At 38.9% G+C, this 21,134-nt stretch overlaps 1 protein-coding gene across 5 annotated transcripts in view; it reads left to right on the forward strand.

The window, feature by feature from the left end:
- Window positions 1–11,557: 11,557 nt before the first annotated feature.
- The window catches only part of LOC133562229 (growth factor receptor-bound protein 10-like), a 168,280-nt gene continuing 158,703 nt past the window's right edge, over window positions 11,558–21,134 (forward strand). For 2 of the 5 annotated variants that reach the window (XM_061916222.1, XM_061916226.1), the window contains exon 1: window positions 11,562–11,795. The gene's annotated coding sequence lies outside the window, so the exon portion shown is untranslated. Of the gene's footprint in view, window positions 11,796–21,134 lie in introns of all 5 variants that reach the window. The other 3 variants (XM_061916221.1, XM_061916220.1, XM_061916219.1) reach the window with 3 other exon arrangements.

The raw sequence follows: 21,134 nt of genomic DNA on the forward strand, positions 1-21,134 counted from the left end.
GCTAGACCGGCTAGCTAGCATGGGAATACTTTGCCGGCTACATCCAGCGGCCTGTGAAGCAGTGGAGTATATGTGTTGTCTGTCTATTTATCAATAATGCAGACGAGGAGTTTTGGCTGAGTTCTTAACGTTTACTTTCAGAGCGTGCATATCACAACATACAAGATGCCGTCATGGCGACACATCCTATACCGGGCTACCGCGCATGCTCGTCACTCCTGTTGCATGCTGGGTAGGGTAGTTCTCATAACATCACAATATAGTACCATGTATATGCGTTCAGTTTATCAAAGCACCAAGCAAACAAACGGAAAATTCCCATATCAATTCCTAGATATGGTCATTATTATTTTAAGTGCACTATGCAGAATAAACACAACATTATTAATATTGCTACTACGGATAATTTGATCAAAAATTCCCTAAAACAGCCCACTACCTATAATATAGGTTTTTTAAACATAAGATCCCAGATAAAAAAAAAAGTTTCTGCTGTTACCTCAGAAATTGCCTGTTCAGATGTTATGATTGTGGCTCACAGATTTGTATGTAGATTATATTTATTTTCCATAACAAACAGGATAACTTAAATACCTTGGCAGTGGCAATAAGCTTAAATGTTTGTATTTACATTTTTTGAGTTGATTTTCATAAAATATGCTATTTAACTGCTACTGTTTAACAAGGACTGATTTAAATTGTGTTTGCACAACAAATGTTTTGGCGGTTTTGTTCATGTGGGAGAATATTCCAATATAGGTGCACTACACACTACTTTTGAATTCATTATTGGGCTTTGCGTATACAATGCAGTTAATCGCGATTAACTAGAGGGGGGGGGGGGTTGCCCACATCTGAGGTCCTCTCCAAGGTTTCTCATAGTCAGCATTGTCACTGGCGTCCCACTGGATGTGAATTCTCCCTGCCCACTGGGTGTGAGTTTTCCTTGCCCATTTGTGGGTTCTTCCGAGGATGTTGTAGTCGTAATGATTTGTGCAGTCCTCTGAGACATTTGTGATTTGGGGCTATATAAATAAACATTGATTGATTGATTGATAATCGGAGAAATAGTGCGATTAACTTCGATTAAAATTTTTAATCGTTGCCCAGCCCTAATATATATATATGTATTTGTGTGTGTGTGTATATATAAGTATATATATGTATGTGTGTATATATATGTGTATATATGAATGTATATATATATATATAAATATATATACATATATATATGTATGTGTCTGTATATATATATATTATAGTGTATATATATGTGTGTATGTGTGTGTATGTATGAATGTACATATGTATATGTGTGTGTATATATGTATATATATATATATATTAGTATATATATATACATATATGTGTGTGTGTCTGTATATATATTATACTGTGTGTGTGTATATATATATATACACACATAACTGTATGTATAAATATATGTGTGTATATATCTGTATATATATATATATATATATATATCCATACATATAAACATGTATATATATGCATGTATATGTATGCACATATATATATATATATATATATATATATATATATATATATATATATATATATATATATATATATATATATCCATACATATAAACATGTATATATATGCAGGTATATGTATGCACATATATATATATATATATATATATATATATATATATATATATATATATATATATATATATATATATATATATATATATACTGTATATGTAAGTATTTTATACATGAGTTAACTTCTTATTACATGTGTAAAGGTTAAATGTGACAGGGGAAGGACATTCAATTATTATTATTTTTTTTTTTATATCAACATTGATTAAATTTCTACACTTGCAGCCAAAGTCTGGGCCCTAAAACCAGTGTTTTTGTTGTTTATATTTACTATTGGTAAATTGTCTTGAAAAGGCATCCTTCAACAGTTACTGTAGCGTTCCACTTAAAAAGGTTTAATCCAAATGATGCTTCTGGTGTACAATGAGTTAAAGAGTTGTTGTGTAGTAGTATTATGCAGGACGTAATTCCGAAGTGTGACATAAATTATGAATTAGGAAAACCTTTTGAATGTCCTCCGCTATGAGCGCCTTCATCAGACGCTTTGAGTGAAAGCCTTTGACGGACTTTCCTTCGCTCGCAGTACACAGCACAGCTTTGTTCGTCTGGACTGCCAGACTTATGAGTGATGGACGTGGTGACACTCACCGCCAGCAGGGGGGTTACTTTGATTCTGTTTGATGATGTGTGCGAGTCTACAAAGTAACTGATCAATCAATTGAAACAAAAAGGCTCGTGCGTTGAATGTTGAAATCAGCACAATGTGTGTTGGGGTTTGTGTCTCGGTGCCAGTCTTGCATAGCAAGAAAGCTTTGTTCCGTGGCTCATCCATCCTGGTCATGACTGTTATAATATGTGTTGCTTGGATTTGTGTGAATGTCTCCGCTCTGCCTTTTGTTTCCTTGGATGTATAACTAGGTGTTCTTAAGCCAGACTGTGTGAGCCTCCTGCTGTCTGATCCCATGGTGCGTAGTCTCACAGACTTGTATTTAATGTTTTTTTTTTTCTCTGTTTTACTGTTGTAGCTGAATGTAAAAATGACGCCGCTGGTCGCATCAGCTGTGTGCTCTTTTAATGTATCTTATGCCCTATGCATTCTTAAATGTTTCCCTCCTGGTTTCCCTTGTCATTGGTTATTGGTTTACAAGGGGATGGACAGAGAGAAGTGAAATCGTAACTTCCAATGAAAAGAAAATGCAAAATTTTCCCCAAAACCGTTGTACATATTAAATATATCGATTGTTTTTTTAAAGCAAAAACATACTATGATTGTACAAAGATAAAATACAATTGGTATCAAACAGATTTCTATGTAAATTCACCTCTTCATGCTGGTCTCAGTCACATAAACATCAGAGCGGTGTTGTGCAAGAACCCTTCTGACAAATAGTAAACCCAACTGTGCTGGAACACAACGTAACAGTGGAGCAGTGATATATGCCCCCCACCCCCCGCCCTGTGTTTGTCTTGACTTTTTAAGTCAATAATTATGTCTTCATGCCGTCTTAATACTTTCTATTAATACTATTGTGTGTGTATGTTACATTTATCAAGTACATATATTGTAAATGTTATCAAACTATTTCAAAGTAATTTATATATATATATTTTTTTTAACTGTGGCAAAGTGGTCCATGTTTGACACAAGAACTGAACAATCGGTTGCTGTGACACGGAAAAGAGGTAAGATTAAAGGAGCCCTACGAAATAATTTAATGTCAAGTTATCATTAATTGGCCCTGTTATGTCAAAAGGCATTCATAAATCATGTTCTTTTCGAATACCTTTATAAATGATAATGGTAGTTCAGCCGGGATATGTTCATTTCAGTTTAGATTTACAGCCCCAAAATCTTGTTGCTTTCATTTCGATGCCCTGCCCTCCACAGTTTGACCAATTAGAAAGTCCATGAGTGTGTCACATCCAGGTTGCCAATTAAGCACCGCCCTCTTCTGCCACTGGTAAAGTTACTAAACATGTCAGACCTTAGTAAATCCAAAAGGCATCGTTACGATTCTTAACTTATTCATGACAAAGCCAGGAACAAAACAAGGATTTGTGTCTGGGATGCCTTAGACGTAGAAGGCGTAGAACAGGGGTCGGGAACCTTTTTGGCTGAGAGAGCCATACAAGCCAAATATTTTTAAAATTATTTCCGTGAGAGTGAGAGCGATATCATTTTTTTTTTTTTTAACACTGAATACAACTATATGCATGCATTTTTAAGAAAGACTAACATTTTTAGAGTATAATAAGTCTCTTATTATTTTTAATAACATTGTAACAACATTGTAACCAAAAATGAATAAAATACTTCTTACCATTAATGCGACTTCTTGAACAGGTGCGGTAGAAACCGGATGGATGGATGAAAATGCATGAGAATGTTTTATATTTTGAACGTTATTTTTGACACTGTGATTACCAGCAGAATTATTCATTACTTATCGTGTTAAGCAATGTCAGCTAAGATTTATCTGAGAGCCAGGTAGAGTCATCGAAAGAGCCGCATCTGGCTATAGAGCCATAGGTTCCCTACCCCTGGCGTAGAAGATTTTTTCATCTGATGCCAAAGTTGCTCATTTCCTCGTTGACACGTTTTCCTATTACTTGTAATAAATGGAAATGGCCATTTTGTATGTAAACTGAATTGTTCAATTCCATTCTGTGATCTTGTCTAACAAAGCTGGTATGTTCGTGCAACGAATGCTTAGCATACCAGCCCGGTCAATGACATATAGGTTAACGGGGAAATATATGCCGTTAGCCTGTATGTCGATGTGTCATCCTACTGACAGGGAAAAGTATATTTTTGACAAATAAAACCTATGCAGGTTATGGGTAGTGTCAGTGCCTATTTCATTCTCAATATGCAGATACACTGAGGAATTGGGTTCCAACATTAGCACGGCTAATTGCGGTTTCTGGTACTGTATGTGCATCAAGCACATATGGGTTGGTATTTGCTTGGCACAATATAATGCATTACATGTAATGATGTTCTACTTTGTGTATGGACATGGTAGTAGGCTATATGATTTATGCGCAATGTGGTTTATAACGTGGGTTGGCTCATAGAATCACACTCTGCACTGAAAGATGGTGATTGATTAATTGATTGATTGATTAATTGATTGATTGCTTGATTAATTAATTGATTGATTGAGTTTAGTTTATTTTGAACATGAACACACAGTAGAAAACGCCACACATTTTTTTTCATATCATTTCTCTTTCTACATCATGTCCAAAAAGGAGTCAAAAGAAGCAAAGCTTATTTAAGCCTAGCCCTTCCCCACTTCAGAGCGTTTACAAATACAGTGGGGCAAAAAAGTATTTAGTCAGCCACCGATTGTGCAAGTTCTCCCACTTAAAATGATGACAGAGGTCTGTAATTTTCATCATATGTACACTTCAACTGTGAGAGACTGAATGTGAAAAAAAAATCCAGGAATTCACATTGGAGGAATTTTAAAGGATTTTTTTGTAAATTATGGTGGAAAATAAGTATTTGGTCAACCTTTCAAAGCTCTCACTGATGGAAGGAGGTTTTGGCTCAAAATCTCACGATTCATTGTCCCATTCATTCTTTCCTTAACACGGATCAATCGTCCTGTCCCTTTAGCAGAAAAACAGCCACAAAGCATGATGTTTCCACCCCCATGCTTCACAGTAGGTGTGGTGTTCTTGGGATGCAAGTCAGTATTCTTCTTCCTCCAAACACGACGAGTTGAGTTTATACCAAAAAGTTCTATTTTGGTTTCATCTGACCACATGACATTCTCCCAATCCTCTGCTGTATCGTCCATGTATCCATTTTGGTATAAACTCAACTTGTCAACAAAATAATTTAATAACGTCCGTAGTAACCTGCCACATAGCGAAGGACGAATACTATTTGATTTCTTACTATGCAGCTCATTTATATTTGACACTTAAAATGTCTCTGACAATCTTGCAGTTTCTGTTTTGGAAATTACATGAATGTTTGTGCCACTGCTTAATAACTGTTTAATAAATGCAGTTTTGGTCAATTGACTTAGTTGTGATTTCCCTCTCTGTATGAAAGTTTAAAAGTAGCATATATTATTGCAGTAAGAACTAGAATGTTTTAATGTAGACACGTAGAATTATCATACTGCTGTGATTATATGCATCAAGTGTTCATTCAAGGCTAAGGCAAAATATGGAGATATATATCGTGTATCGCGATATGGCCTAAAAATATCGAGATATTAAAAAAAGGCCATATCGCCCAGCCCTAGTTGAAGGTGTTTCTCGTTTTTATTCTTCCTTGTACTCAGTAAGAACTATTAATTTGAACAACCTCTTAAACTGGATCATATCACTACATTGTTTAACTTATTTGCTTAATCCATTCCATAGTTTGATTCCACATACTGATATGCTAAAGGTCTTAAATGTTGTACATGCGTACAAATGTTTTAAATTATATTTTCCTCTAAGGTTATATTTCTCCTCTTTAGTTGAGAAGAATTGTTGTACATTCTTGGGTAGCAGGTTATAGTTTGCTTTGTACATAATTTTACCTGTTTGTAAATACACCTAATTGTCGAATTTCCATATTTTTGATTCAATAAAGTGTTTTTGTGTTCTCTATATCCAACATTATGTATTATTACAACTGATCTTTTTTGTAACATGGTTAGTGAATGAAGCGCACATTTGTAGTTGTTTCCCCATATTTCTGCACAATATCTCAGATATGGTAACACTAGCGAGTAGTAGAGAATATGGAGAGATTTTTGATCCAAAACATGTTTTGCTTTGTTCATTATTGAAATATTTCTTGCCATCTTGTGTTGCATATTTTATATGAGATTTCCAGTTAATTTTATAATCTATTATTACACCCAAAAATCTAGTTTCTTTTACCCTTTCAATGTCTACTCCGTGTATTTATATTTGTGTTTGATGCTCTTTTGATGTGCGTACATGGAAGAGAATGCAGTGCATCAGTTTGGATGCAACATGGAGTTATGCTGAATGAAATGTGGCGGTAAATTTACTGTTGGCCTTGGCTTGCCATCAAAGTAGGCCTATGCAATATATATTATATTATTATATATACCGTATTACTCGGGGTATAAGTCGCTCCGGAGCATAAGTCGCACCTGCCGAAAATGCATAATAAAGAAGGAAAAAAACATACATAAGTCGCACTGGAGTATAAGTCACATTTTTGGGGGGAATTTATTTGATAAAATCCAACACCAAGAATACACATTTAAAAGGCAATTTAAAATTTAAAAAAAGAATATTGAACAACAGGCTGAATAAGTGTACGTTATACGACGCATAAATAACCAACGGAGAAGGTGCCTGGTATGTTAACGTAACATATTATAGTAAGAGTCATTCAAATAACTATAACATATAAAACATGCTATACATTTACCAAACAATCTGTCACTCCTAATTGCTAAATCCCATGAAATCTTATACGTCTAGTCTCTTACGTGAATGAGCTAAATAATATATTTGATATTTTACGGTAATGTGTTAATAATTTCACACATAAGTCAGTCGCTCCTGAGTAGAAGTCGCACCCCTGGCCAAACTATGAAAAAACCTGCAATTTATAGTCCGAAAAATACGGTAATTATTTGGATTGTGGACCGTGTGGTCAAATTAGACATTTTAGCAGGGTAATGCCAACAATCTGTTCCGATGAAAATATGACTGCACAACTTTACAAATACATTTGGCTAATCGACATTAGTAAAATGTGGCATAATTACTTAGTAAACCATCTTGCAAGAAGCAAAAACAAGAGAAACCTACAGCATAGGACTCTGCGATTACCATTTGAAGTACCTTGGAGTAGAATTCGGCTACGTATCTGGCAACCTCAGTGATGGAGAATGGGGGGGGTTTAATGCAATTCACTTCAATAACCCAGTATGCATGTTCGAAATGGACTATAGTGACGGCGTGGCGCAGTGGGAGAGTGGCCGTGCGCAACCCGAGGGGTCCCTGGTTCAAATCCCACCTAGTACCAACTTCGTCACGTCCGTTGTGTCCTGAGCAAGACACTTCACCCTTGCTCCTGATGGGTGCTGGTTGGCGCCTTGCATGGCAGCTCCCTCCATCAGTGTGTGAATGTGTGTGTGAATGGGTAAATGTGGAAGTAGTGTCAAAGCGCTTTGAGTACCTTGAAGGTAGAAAAGCGCTATACAAGTACAACCCATTTATCATTTAGTGTCACTGTAACCAAAATAAGTGTGTTATGGAGTTTATGTGGTAGTTAATAAATGTGTACACCTATGGGGAATATATAGGAATGTTAGCCACAGTAATATCCATCCATCCATCTTCTTCCGCTTATCCGAGGTCGGGTCGCGGGGGCAACAGCCTAAGCAGGGAAACCCAGACTTTCCTCTCCCCAGCCACTTCGTCTAGCTCTTCCCGGGGGATCCCGAGGCGTTCCCAGGCCAGCCGGGAGACATAGTCTTCCCAACATGTCCTGGGTCTTCCCCGTGGCCTCCTACCGGTTGGACGTGCCCTACACACCTCCCTAGGGAGGCGTTCGGGTGGCATCCTGACCAGATGCCCGAACCACCTCATCTGGCTCCTCTCGATGTGGAGGAGCAGCGGCTTTACTTTGAGTTCCTCCCGGATGGCAGAGCTTCTCACACTATCTCTAAGGGAGAGCCCCGCCACACGGCGGAGGAAACTCATTTCGGCCGCTTGTACCCGTGATCTTATCCTTTCGGTCATGACCCAAAGCTCATGACCATAGGTGAGGATGGGAACGTAGATCGACCGGTAAATTGAGAGCTTTGCCTTCCGGCTCAGCTCCTTCTTCACCACAACGGATCGGTACAACGTCCGCATTACTGAAGACGCCGCACCGATCCGCCTGTCGATCTCACGATCCACTCTTCCCCCACTCGTGAACAAGACTCCTAGGTATTTGAACTCCTCCACTTGGGGCAGGGTCTCCTCCCCAACCCGGAGATGGCATTCCACCCTTTTCCGGGCGAGAACCATGGACTCGGACTTGGAGGTGCTGATTCTCATTCCGGTCGCTTCACACTCGGCTGCAAACCGATCCAGTGAGAGCTGAAGATCCCGGTCAGATGAAGCCATCAGGACCACATCATCCGCAAAAGGCAGAGACCTAATCCTGCGGTCACCAAACCGGAACCGTTCAACGCCTTGGCTGTGCCTAGAAATTCTGTCCATAAAAGTTATGAACAGAATCGGTGAGAGGACAACCTTGGCGGAGTCCAACCCTCACTGGAAATGTGTTCGACTTACTGCAGGCAATGCGGACCAAGCTCTGGCACTGATCGTACAGGGAGCGGACCGCCACAATAAGACAGTCCGATACCCCATACTCTCTGAGCATTCCCCACAGGACTTCCCGAGGGACACGGTTGAATGCCTTCTCCAAGTCCACAAAGCACATGTAGACTGGTTGGGCAAACTCCCATGCACCCTCAAGAACCCTGCCGAGAGTATAGAGCTGGTCCACAGTTCCACGACCAGGACGAAAACCACAGTGTTCCTCCTGAATCCGAGGTTCGACTATCCGGCGTAGCCTCTTCTCCAGTACACCTGAATAAACCTTACCGGGAAGGCTGAGGAGTGTGATCCCACGATAGTTGGAACACACCCTCCGGTCCCCCTTCTTAAAAAGAGGAACCACCACCCCGGTCTGCCAATCCAGATGTACCGCCCCCGATGTCCATGCGACGCTGCAGAGTCAGTAATACAAAGTAATATCTGTTTGTGTTTTAAAGTTAACACTGGTTCACTATTTGAAGTTAAAGGTCAAAAGTGTTAATAAAGCAGCTTAATCTGGGACATACTGTTTTAATTTTCAATATTTATATGGTTCAATTTTTCTGGTTTGATTGATTGATTGATTGATTGAAACTTGTATTAGTAGATTGCACAGTACAGTACATATTCCGTACAATTGACCACTAAATTTTAAATTTTCCTGAAAGAACTCTCCTTAAGGCAGGGGAGTTCAAACTTTTTCCACAGAGGGCCGCACACGGAAAAATTTAAGCATGCGGGGGCTATTTTGATATTTTTCACTTTCAAACCATAACAAAATATATGGATTTTTTTTTTTATCCTTAGGGCTCCTGTGGAGCATAGAGGGTCTCAGTCACTAAAATGTTAAAAACAAGTCAAATTATGATTATTATTTTTTATTTAATGCTTACAGTAAATCTCAATATCAACTTGAGGTCGATATAAAGTAAAACAAATAAGGTTTTATGCCTTTTCTGTCAAAGAAAACTTTGTTTTTATAGTAAAACTGAAATATGCAGTATTTAGATAGATAGATAGATAGATAAATAGTACTTTATTGATTCCATCAGGAGAGTTCCTTTATTTAGCAATTAAAGCCCTCAAAAATCAATGATGCAGGACACCATTAATTCTAATTATTTAATATTTTGGAGTAATCACAGTGAAAAGTTAAATAAAATCCTACTAAATATATTTGAGATCCGAAGGTTTCCCCACTCATAAAGTGATGCATTTTTATTAGTTTTTTTCTTTTTACTTTTAACACTTAAATATCGGGATCAACTTCCGATATATCTGTCGATTTTAAGTTTGAACTATTATTTAGTTTGTCGTATGCTATTTTGTCAAAACTTTGATGTTTTTATATGGCAACCACACAACATATGCAATATTTTTTCCACAAAAAACATTTTAAAGTGATAATTTTTAAGTAATAATTCATTATAACATAGATCTTTTTTGTCCTTTTTTTTTTGAGCAATGGAAAAAAAAGAAAATAAAGACAAAAGGGAAAAAACACTGCCTGCATGGCAGCTTTGTGTCAACATTGCCGCTTTTTCTCATCAGATTTCACTTCATTCCCCTTTTTTAAATGTTTTATTTTTTATTTTTGCAATACTATCAATTTTGCAATTTTTGCAGAATGTGTGGCGGGCCGATAAACGATTAGCTGCGGGCCGCAAATGGCCCCCGGGCCACACTTTGGACACCCTGCCTTAAGGAATCAATAAAGTACTATCTATCCATCTATCTATCTATCTATCTAAATTCTAACTGGTAACACCCGAATACGTTTTTCAACTTGTTTAAGTCGGGTTCCACGTTAATCACTTCATGGTAAAGAAAATGATTGCAAGAGAGATTATGAAACATTAATTGGTGAGTTTCTGACATTTTTGTTAAACTGCTGATAAACAGTAATACCGTATTTCCTTGAATTGCCGCAGGACATATGGTATGCGCCTGCCTTGAATTACTGCCGGGTCAAACTCGCTTCCCAAAATAATTAGCGCATGCTTAGTATTACCGCCTGGTCAAACTCGTGACGTCACGAGTGACACTTCCCCTGTCATCATTTTCATAATGGAGGAGGCTGATTTCAATACCGGTAATTTGAAATCGCATAAAGGGAAGAAGATTAAGAGCTATTCAGTAGGATTTAAGGTCCAATCTTACATCATTTTTATATTTTTACTGCATACCTTTGGTAAGTGCCAGAGTGAGAAGAGGTTTTAAAATAATTAGCGCATGCTTACTTTTACGGCATGCCTTTGGTAAGCGCAGGAGTGAGAAGAGGTTTTAAATCAATTAGCGCCCCGGCGGCACTTCAAGAAAATACTGTAAATACATTTTAAAATACAACAGCATGGTCCCTTCAGGGTGTGTACAAGCGTGCCAGTGCATATGGCATGATGGTATACCAAACATCAAAAAAGCCAAATATGTTCCATCCATACTTTTTTTTTTTCCAGCCGCACACTTTCTTGCAAATGTTGCTTTGACGAATATCCAGTAGTAATATTAGGCGTGTGTAACGAAAGCAGGGATTCTGAGGACACGCCCTTTTTCCCAGCCACAGGGAACGCAGCAATCATTGCATCGCTGTTGCCCCCGCGCTTGAGGGCGTGGTCAGTCCTCAAGGGGAGGAGTTGCAAGCGCGCACGCGGCTGCGTGAGTTGGCGCGCACGCGCGCGCTTGAGCCCGTGTGTGTGTTTGCGTGCGCGTGCGTGCGTGCGTCCCGCTTGGCGGCATGAAATGATCTGACTTGGGAGTCTTCTCCGTCACAACTACTTCACTCTGTCCGTCCTCCTGCTGGCTCCTGGCGACGCTTTCGGGAATGTTGACCACGGCGACCTGAGCCCGACGCTGCCCCGCCGCCTTTCACCTCCACACGGCCGTATAGCTTGGCTGGCTGACCCGAATGTGAGGTGAGTGCTTGCCGCCTAGACGTGTCAGCGCTTGGGCAAAGTTGCAACACTTGCCGCTGGTTCAACTTGAAGTTAACTCTGCGAGGACTCCACTACATCCTTCCGACTTTCCTTCACCTTCTTCCCCCGTCTTCGAAGCTCCATTCAAGCCCTGCTCGGTGCTGTTTGGATTTAGGCAGTGTCCGCCTGCCAGCATGTCGTGTTGACTATTGCGTAACAGCAGCTTCTCGTAGCACATACTTTGCATCCAGTTGGACTCCTGCGCCCCTGCAACAACTTGGCAGCCTTATAGCGGCTTGGAAATGAGGGGGAACAAAGTCACAGAGGCGATTTCCCAGGAATACTCACCTTGTCCCACTGGCATAAGTAGTTTGTTTATATCTGTGCCTGCATCAAATTAACGGAAAATGATCCAATTGCTTTTAATTGGTCCACACATGTATTGATTTGCTACAACTGGTTGTCTACTATAGTGGAAGACGCTACTTCCCAAAATTCAGAATGTAGCTAAAATTATTTCCCCTCTTTAAAGGCCTACTGAAACACACTACTACCCACCACGCAGTCTGAAAGTTTATATATCAATGATGAAATATTAACATTGCAACACATGCCAATACGGCCTTTTTAGTTTACTAAATTACAATTTTAAATTTCCCGGGAGTTTCGTCTTCGAAAAGTCGTGTAATAATGACATGTACGCAAGACGTCACGGGTTTTTAGTAAGTATGAGCGCTTCGCAAACACACAGCTATATGTCGTCTGCTTTAACGGCATAATTATACAGTTTTTTGGACATCTGTGTTGCTGAATCTTTTGCGATTTGTTCAATTAATATTGGAGAAGTCAAAGTAGAAAGATGGAGTTAGGAAGCTTTAGCCTTTAGCCACACAAACACACGGTGATTCCTTGTTTAAAATTCCTGGAGGTGAAACTTTCCTATGAATCAGAGCGCGGTCAAGAGAACATGGATCCCAACCACATGTCAACCAGCAGGTTTCGGTGAAAAAAATTGTGGTTGAAAAGTCAGTTCTTACCGGAGAAAAGCTGAGCTTGTGCCGTCCATAGCTGCCGTCGACTCCCCTGAGACACTGCGCGTCAAGACACCCGTGGAGACACCCTTCCGACTATCAGGTATTATTAAACTCACTAAAACACTAGCAACACATAAAAAAAAAAGGGATTTCCCAGAACTATCCTAGTAAATGTGTCTACAAACATCGGAATCCGTCCCAATGCAATCGCTTTTTAAAAAAAAAACTTTTTATTTATTTATTTGTTTATTTTCTAGTCCGTCGTTATCAATATCCTCAAACATGAATCTTTCATCCTCGCTCAAATTAATGGGGAAATTGTCCTTTTCTCAGTCCGAATAGCACTTTTTGTTGGAGGCTCCCATTAAAAACAATGTGAATATGTGAGGAGCCATCAACATGTGACGTCATCGTCTGCGACTTCCGGTAGAGGCAGGGCTTTTCTCTTAGCAACGAAAGTTGCGAACTTTATCGTGGATGTTCTCTACTAAATCTTTTCAGCAAAAATATGGCAATATCCCGAAATGATCAAGTATGACACATAAAATGGACCTGCTATCCCCGTTTAAATAAGAAAATCTCATTTCAGTAGGCCTTTAAAATTTTCAATAGGGGTGTAACAATTCTTTTTAACAACGATTTCATTCAGAATTTGTGGTTTTGATTCAGGTACATTGTTATTTTTTTATTTAGATCCCAAACGATTTAGTCAGTGGAAATTGATTCAGTAACTTTTCAACAGCAGCAACAAAAACAAATCAGCTATTATGACTGAAATAAATACTGGACATTGAATGGGAAATGTCCTATATTTCTGTTTTTTCTTGTAAGGCAGGAGTCGGCAACCTTTACCATTCAAAGAACCATTTTGACTTGTTTCACAAATTAAAGAAGACAATGGGAGCCGCAATCATTCTCGCGAATATCTGCTGGTGGTCACCCATATAACAGTAATAAGGACCTGCCATGAAGCCATTGCCTTTGACGCCTTCTACAACATGTACAGACAGCTTGCCAGGCCAGTAAAATGTTGTGTGTGGCTTCCGCAGATACACGTACACGACTGCAAGGCATGCTGGGTGATACAGGTTACACTGAAGGTTGTGATATAAATAACTTTAACACTCTTACTAATATGCGCCACACTGTGAACCCACACCAAACAAGAATGACAAACACATTTCTGGAGAACATCCTCACAGTAACACATTATAAACGTAACATAACAATTACCCTGAATGCCATGCATCCATGATTCTTTCAGGGTTCACAGTGTGGCGCATATTAGTAAGAGTGTTAAAGTTGTTTATATCACAACCTTCAGTGCACTCTGTATCACCCGGTATGCCTTACAATCTCATACGTATGCATGGGGTAAAGGTGGGCGCGAAGACATGTTGTAGAGGACGTTAAAAGTAAAGCTATCACGGCACGCCCTCAATATTGTTGTCCGAGTGAAAATCGAAGAATATTGACCCTGGGTGATGTCCGGAAGAGGCTCCGAGAACCGGAATCCCCCCCGTAACAATCGGGGGGGTCGGCGATTGTGCAGCTGAGCCACATCAGAGTGGCCAAAGAACCGCATGCGGCTCTGGAGCCGCGGGTTGCCGACCCCTGTTGTAAGGGAATTAGATATATATGAATGGAAAAACAAGTTGCATCTAGATTGAAGCTATTATCATATGCCCCTAGTGTGTGAATGTGAGTGTGAATATTATGTCCATCTGTGTTGGCCCTGCGATGACGTGGCGACTTGTCCAGGGTGTACCCCGCCTTCCGCCCGATTGTAGCTGAGATGGGCACCAGCGCCCCCCACAACCCCAAAATGGAATAAGCGGTAGAAATGGATGGATGGATGGGAATTAGATATAAATGAATTATTCAAGATTATAGATTCAAGATTGTTTATTGTCATATGCACAGTTAAACAGACAGTTTGCCGTACAATGAAAATCTTACTTTGCTAGTCCACCCTTCAACAAGTCACATGGTACTTAGGTAAAAATAAAAAATAAAAATAAATATTATGGATACTAACAAGCAAGTAAACAACAGTTAGTGGCCAATGCATTAACATCTTATTTAAAATTAAAAGTTAAAGTACCAATGATAGTCACACACACCATCGGTGTGGTGAAATGATCCTCTGCATTCGACCCATCACCCTTTGATCACCCCCTAGGACGGGGGTCGGCAACCCACGACTCCGGAGCCGCATGCGGCTCTTTATCACCTCCCTAGTGGCTCTCTGGAGCTTTTTCAAAAAGATATGAAAACTGGAAAAAGATGAAGAGGAAAAAAACATATTTTTTGTTTTAATATGGTTTATGTTAGAGGATAAACCTGACACAAACCTCCCGTATTGTTATAAAGCACACTGTTTATATTAAACATGCTTCATTGATTCGAGTATTTGCTGAGCGCCGTTTTGTCCTACTAATTCGGGCGGTCCTTGAACTCACCCTAGTTTGTGTACATGTATAACTTTCTCTGACTTTCTAAGACGTGTTTTATGGCACTTCTTTTTCTGTCTCATTTTGTCCACCAAACTTTTAACGTTGTGCATGAATGCTCAAAGGTGAGTTTTGTTGATGTTATTGACTTGTGTGGAGTGCTAATCAGACATATTTGGTAAGTGCATGACTGCAAGCTAATTGATGCTAACATGCTATTTAGGCTATCTGTATGTACATATTGCATCATTATGCCTCATTTGTAGGTCAATCTGAGCTCATTTAGTTTCCTTTAAGTCCTCATAATTCAATTTATATCTCATGACACACTATCTGTATGTAATATGGCTTTCAAATTTTTGCGGGTCCAGACGGATTTGTTTTTGTATTTTTTGTCCAATATGGCTCTTTCAACATTTTGGATTGCCGACCCCTGCCCTGGGAGGTGAGGGGAGCAGTGAGCAGCAGCGGTGGCCGTGCTCGGAAATCATTTTGGTGTATTAAGTGCAATCATCATAATTTCCAGTTGAATGAACAGCAGGTTTACCTGAGAACAGCAGGTTTACCCTATTTTCAATAGAAAAGTAACAATTAGTTTTAACAACGATTTGATTCAGAATTTGTGGTTGCCAATACGATTTAGGGACAATATTATTATTTTTCAAATCCGAAACAATTTAGTGAGTGCAAATTGATTCAGTAACTTTTTTTTACACAACAGCAACAACAAAAACATCAGCCATTACAACTGAAATAAATACTGGACAAGGAATGTGAAGTTCTCTATATTACTGCTATTTACCAATCTCAGGGCGGACACTCTAACCACAAGGCCACTGAGCAGGTCAATTTGAATAAAGTCCAGCCGACATCGTAGGTTGAATTAACAAGAAGAAACATTGTCTGCTCTCATACAAGAAAATATCAAGTAAAAAGTGCAGTAACCAACATTTTAGTAGCAGATTTACTTGCTACTTTTGCTGTTGTTTTTCAACATAAAACCATATTAAAAAAAGTGCAACCATCATATTTTCCAGTTGAGTGAACAGTAGGTTTACCTGAGAAATTAAGTGAAAAAAAATATTTTCAGAATAAATGAGTATTGGTTTGACCGGCTATTATTCTCATTTTAATGAACACAGAACTTCTTTAAGACCTAACGGAAGTGACAACGGACAAATATCGTCAATGCATGAACCAAATAGCCGAGACTGTAATGAATGATGTTGGAAACGTACCGTATTTTCCGGACCATAGGGCGCACCGAATTATAAGGCGCACTGCCGATGAATGGTCTATTTTTTATCTTTTTTTTTTTATGTACAAGGCGCACCGGATTATAGGGTGCATTAAAGGAGTCATAATATTAACATTTTTTTTCTAAATTCAAAACACCTCTTTGTGGTTTACATAATATGTACTGGTGGGTCTTTGGTCAAAATGTTGCATAGATTATGTTTTACAGATCATGCTTAAAAAGGGGTAGAAAAGCGCTATACAAGTACAACCCATTTACCATCTACCAATTACCATCTTCAAGCCGCTTTCTGACAGTTGCTTCCGGATGGGCCGTTATGTTGGTGGTCTTATTTAGGTGGCTCACCTACGGCAGCGTCTTCTACCCGTCATCTTTGTTGCAGCGGTATAGCGTGACAAAAGATGGAGCTAACTGTTTTAATGACATCCAGTCTTTACTTACAAACCCCGTTTCCATATCAGTTGGGAAATTGTGTTAGATGTAAATATAAACGGAATACAATGATTTGCAAATAATTTTCAACCCATATTCAGTTGAATATGCTACAAAGACAACATATTTGATGTTCAAACTGATAAACTGTTTTTTTTTTGCAAATAATTATTAACTTTAGAATTTGATGCCAGCAACACGTGACAAAGAAGTTGGGAAAGGTGGCAATAAATACTGATAAAGTTGAGCAATGCTCATCAAACACTTATATAGAACATCCCAAAGTTGTGCAGGCTAATTGGGAACAGTTGGGTGCCATGATTGGGTATAAAAGCAGCTTCCATGAAATGCTAAGTAATTCACAAACAAGGATGGGTTGAGGGTCACCACTTTGTAAGCAAATCGTCAAACAGTTTTAGAACAACATTTCTCAACGAGCTATTGCAAGGAATTTAGGGATTTTACCATCTACAGTCCGTAAAATCATCAAACAGTTCAGAGAATCTGGAGAAATCACTGCACATAAGCGATGATATTACGGACTTTTGATCCCTCGGGCGGTACTGCATCTAAAACCGACATCAGTGTGTAAAGGATATCACCACATGGGCTCAGGAACACTTCATAAAACCACTGTCAGTAACTACAGTTGGTCACTACATATGTAAGTGCAAGTTAAAACTCCACTATGCAAAGCCAAATCCATTTATCAACAATATCCTGAAACGCCGCCGGCATGGCTGGGCCTGAGCTCACCTAAGATGGACTGATGCAAAGTGGAAAAATGTTCTGTGGTCTGACGAGTCCACATTTCAAATTATATTTGGAAACAGAGGACGTGGTGTCCTCCAGAACAAAGAGGAAAATAACCATTCGAATTGTTGTAGGCGCAAAGTTCAAAAGCCAGCATCTGTGATGGTATGGGGGTGTATTAGTGCCCAAGGCATGGGTAACTTACACATCTGTGAAGGCACCATTAATGCTGAAAGGTCCATAAGGTTTTGGAGCAACATATGTTGTCATCCAAGCAACGTTATCATGGATGCCCCTGCTTATTTCAGCAATACAAGTGTTACAACAGCGTGGCTTCCTAGTAAAAGAGTGCGGGTACTTTCCTGGCCCGCCTGCAGTCCAGGCCTGTCTCCCATCGAAAATGTGTGGTGCATTATGAAGCGTAAAATTACAACAACAGAGACCCCGTACTGTTGAACGACTGAAGCTCTACATAAAACAAGAATGGGAAAGAATTCCACTTTAAAAGCTTCAACAATGCCAACACTCAATAAACAAACGTTTATTGAGTGTTGTTAAAAGAAAAGGTGATGTAATACAGTGGTGAACATGTCTTTTCCCAACTACTTTGGCACATGTTGCAGCCATGAAATTCTAAGTTAATTATTATTTGCAAAAAAAAACAAAGTTTATGAGTTGGAACATCAAATATCTTGTCTGTAGTGCATTCATTTGAATATGGGTTGAAAAGGATTTGCAAATCATTGTATTCCGTTTATATTTACATCTAACACAATTTCCCAACTCATATGAAAACGGGGTTTGTAAATCAATAACGGAGCAGCATCTCCTCATCCGGAAACAACGCCGGAAATGTGTCCTGTGAAAAACCTTCCAACCGCAACTCTCTAATAGCTAAAGTTCCTTGGGTAAATATTATAAACTCACTACATTGGTATGTTTTAGCGCTTTCATGACGAGTTTACTGACAGATATAAGTAAGAACTTTACACTACTTTATATTAGAAATGGCAACGTCGGAGGATGAATGTCCCATAGCAAGAAGATAGAGAAAAAGAAGAAGCTTATCGATTACGTGGTCGTCACGGACTACAAAGGCGGAAGCACGCAATTTTTCAGGATTTATACAGATCCCAAATACAGATCAGCAGGTATCAGAAGGTAATAACAGTTACTTTTTCATAATATTGCGAAACAAAACGCCAGATATGTCTTACCTTTTACACACACCAAAATGATACTCGTATGTTGAAGCACAGTTCAATCCAGCAAGCGGTGCGGCTTCATAGCTTACCAAAGTCGTACGAAAACATTTTGATAGATTTCTGAGTGTTGTGTGTAATGTTCTATATTTTCAATGGAACATATAAAATGTTGCTGTGGTGTACTTTAGTCATATTGCCATCAAATTGCAGTCTACACTTATCTCTTATGTTTGACTGCCATCTACTGGTCACACTTATTACACCATGTAAAAAATCATATTTGAGAAAAACTGCTAAGCTCAGTGGCCACATCTGTCTGAGGATATGGTTTGATGCCCCTCAATAACAAGTTACTGTTGATCAATTGTTGGGTGCTGTCTTAGTCTCATGATAAGACCTGGGCTGATAATACATTTTGATGGACAATGTACCGTCCCCTAACATTATTGTGGATAAACAGTATTATTGTCAGCATTTTTTTTAAACCAATTTAAGCCCTAATACAATTCTAATAATAATACAGGTATTCCTTTCAAACGCAATAAACGTTGATTTCTCTCTTTTTTACCATTGTATTTGGAAGGTCAGTGACTTGTTCTTATTCTAAATAGGTAAACAGTACATTTAAAATAATAATAATAATAATAATGGATTTGATTTATATCGCGCTTTCCTATTGTTAGATACTCAAAGCGCTCACAGAGAAGTGGGAACCCACCTGGTGGTGGTAAGCTACATTTGTAGGCACAGCTGCCCTGAGGTAGACTGACGGAAGCGTGGCTGCCAGTTTGCGCCTACGGCCCCTCCGACCACCACCAATCATTCACTCATCATTCATTCACCAGTGTGAGCGGCACCGGGGGCAAAGGTGAAGTGTCCTGCCCAAGGACACAACGGCAGCGATTTTTGGATGTCAATAGGTGGGAAGCGAACCTGCAACCCTCAGGTTTCTGGCACGGCCGCTCTACCCACTACGCCATGCCGCCCCAACTTAAAACAACTCTCAATCACTGTTAGAAACAATTGCCCAAATGTTGAGTGCAGTTTTTTCCACAGTTGTATAAAACAGGGTTGTGTGTTTTTTTTTAAGCTATCACTTTCCATAAAATTGGGCATTCTTGCTTGTTTGTCCGTGTTAATGGACTTTGGTTGGTTGGTTGGTAGAAGGTTTTTTCCAACATGTATAGAGTTTCAATATGATACATCACATATTTTACACATTAAATTTTTTATTTACTACGTGTGCAAAAGAGAGTAGGAAGAAACAAAGCTTATTTAATCCTACCCCGTTTCTACTTTATTGCAATACACATACTGAATGTTAATATTAAGTTTTTATATCGCACACAATCCACATCAATTCCTTCTAAATACAACAGTTATCTTTATACATAGTCGTCAATTATGATTCACTTAATGATATCAATAATATCTTAATTTCACTATGTTCAAGATGTTTATCATAATTTGTCCTTGTCGTACTTTGTAAACACTCATAGTTTGATTGTTTTTTTAAACTGAATCATATTAGTACTCTGACTTTTTTTTTTGCCTAATCCATTCCATTATTTAATTTTCCATAGTGGCATACCAAAGGTTATAAGGGTTGTATGTGCATACAAATGTTTTAAAGTCAGATCTTTTTCTAAGGTTATATTTCTCGTCTTTAGCTGAGAATTTTTTTTTCTCCATTCTTGGTTTAGATCAGGTTATAGTTTGCTTTGTGCATAATATTAGCTGTTTGGAAACACACCAAATCACAAAACCCTCTAAATAACCATTCAAAACCTGCTTGATTGATTGAAACTTTTATTAGTAGATTGCACAGTTCAGTACATATTCCGTACAATTGACCACTAAATGTTAACACCCGAATACGTTTTTCAACTCATTTAAGTCGAGGTCTACGTAAATCAATTCATGCTAACAATACTCTATATGCATATCGTCTCCTGAATAGTAACCAAATATTAAGATGTTGTTATTATAAGCACAAACGCAGACTAACTATTTTACGCGGTGGATTGATGACACACAGCTAAGTAGTCCTCTGCTGCTTTACTGCTAGCTGGTTGCAATATCCTGCTGCTCTCGCATCATTGCGTCTCGGCTCGTCCAAGTTACTCGAGTTTATAAATCCTGCCTCTCATCTGGGTATTAGGAGGATTTAGCCTTGAATCTGAAAGCTGTTCATCTGGGACATT

Source organism: Nerophis ophidion, linkage group LG11 (assembly GCF_033978795.1).
Source record: "Nerophis ophidion isolate RoL-2023_Sa linkage group LG11, RoL_Noph_v1.0, whole genome shotgun sequence".
In the NCBI taxonomy this organism is placed as follows: Eukaryota; Metazoa; Chordata; class Actinopteri; order Syngnathiformes; family Syngnathidae; genus Nerophis; species Nerophis ophidion.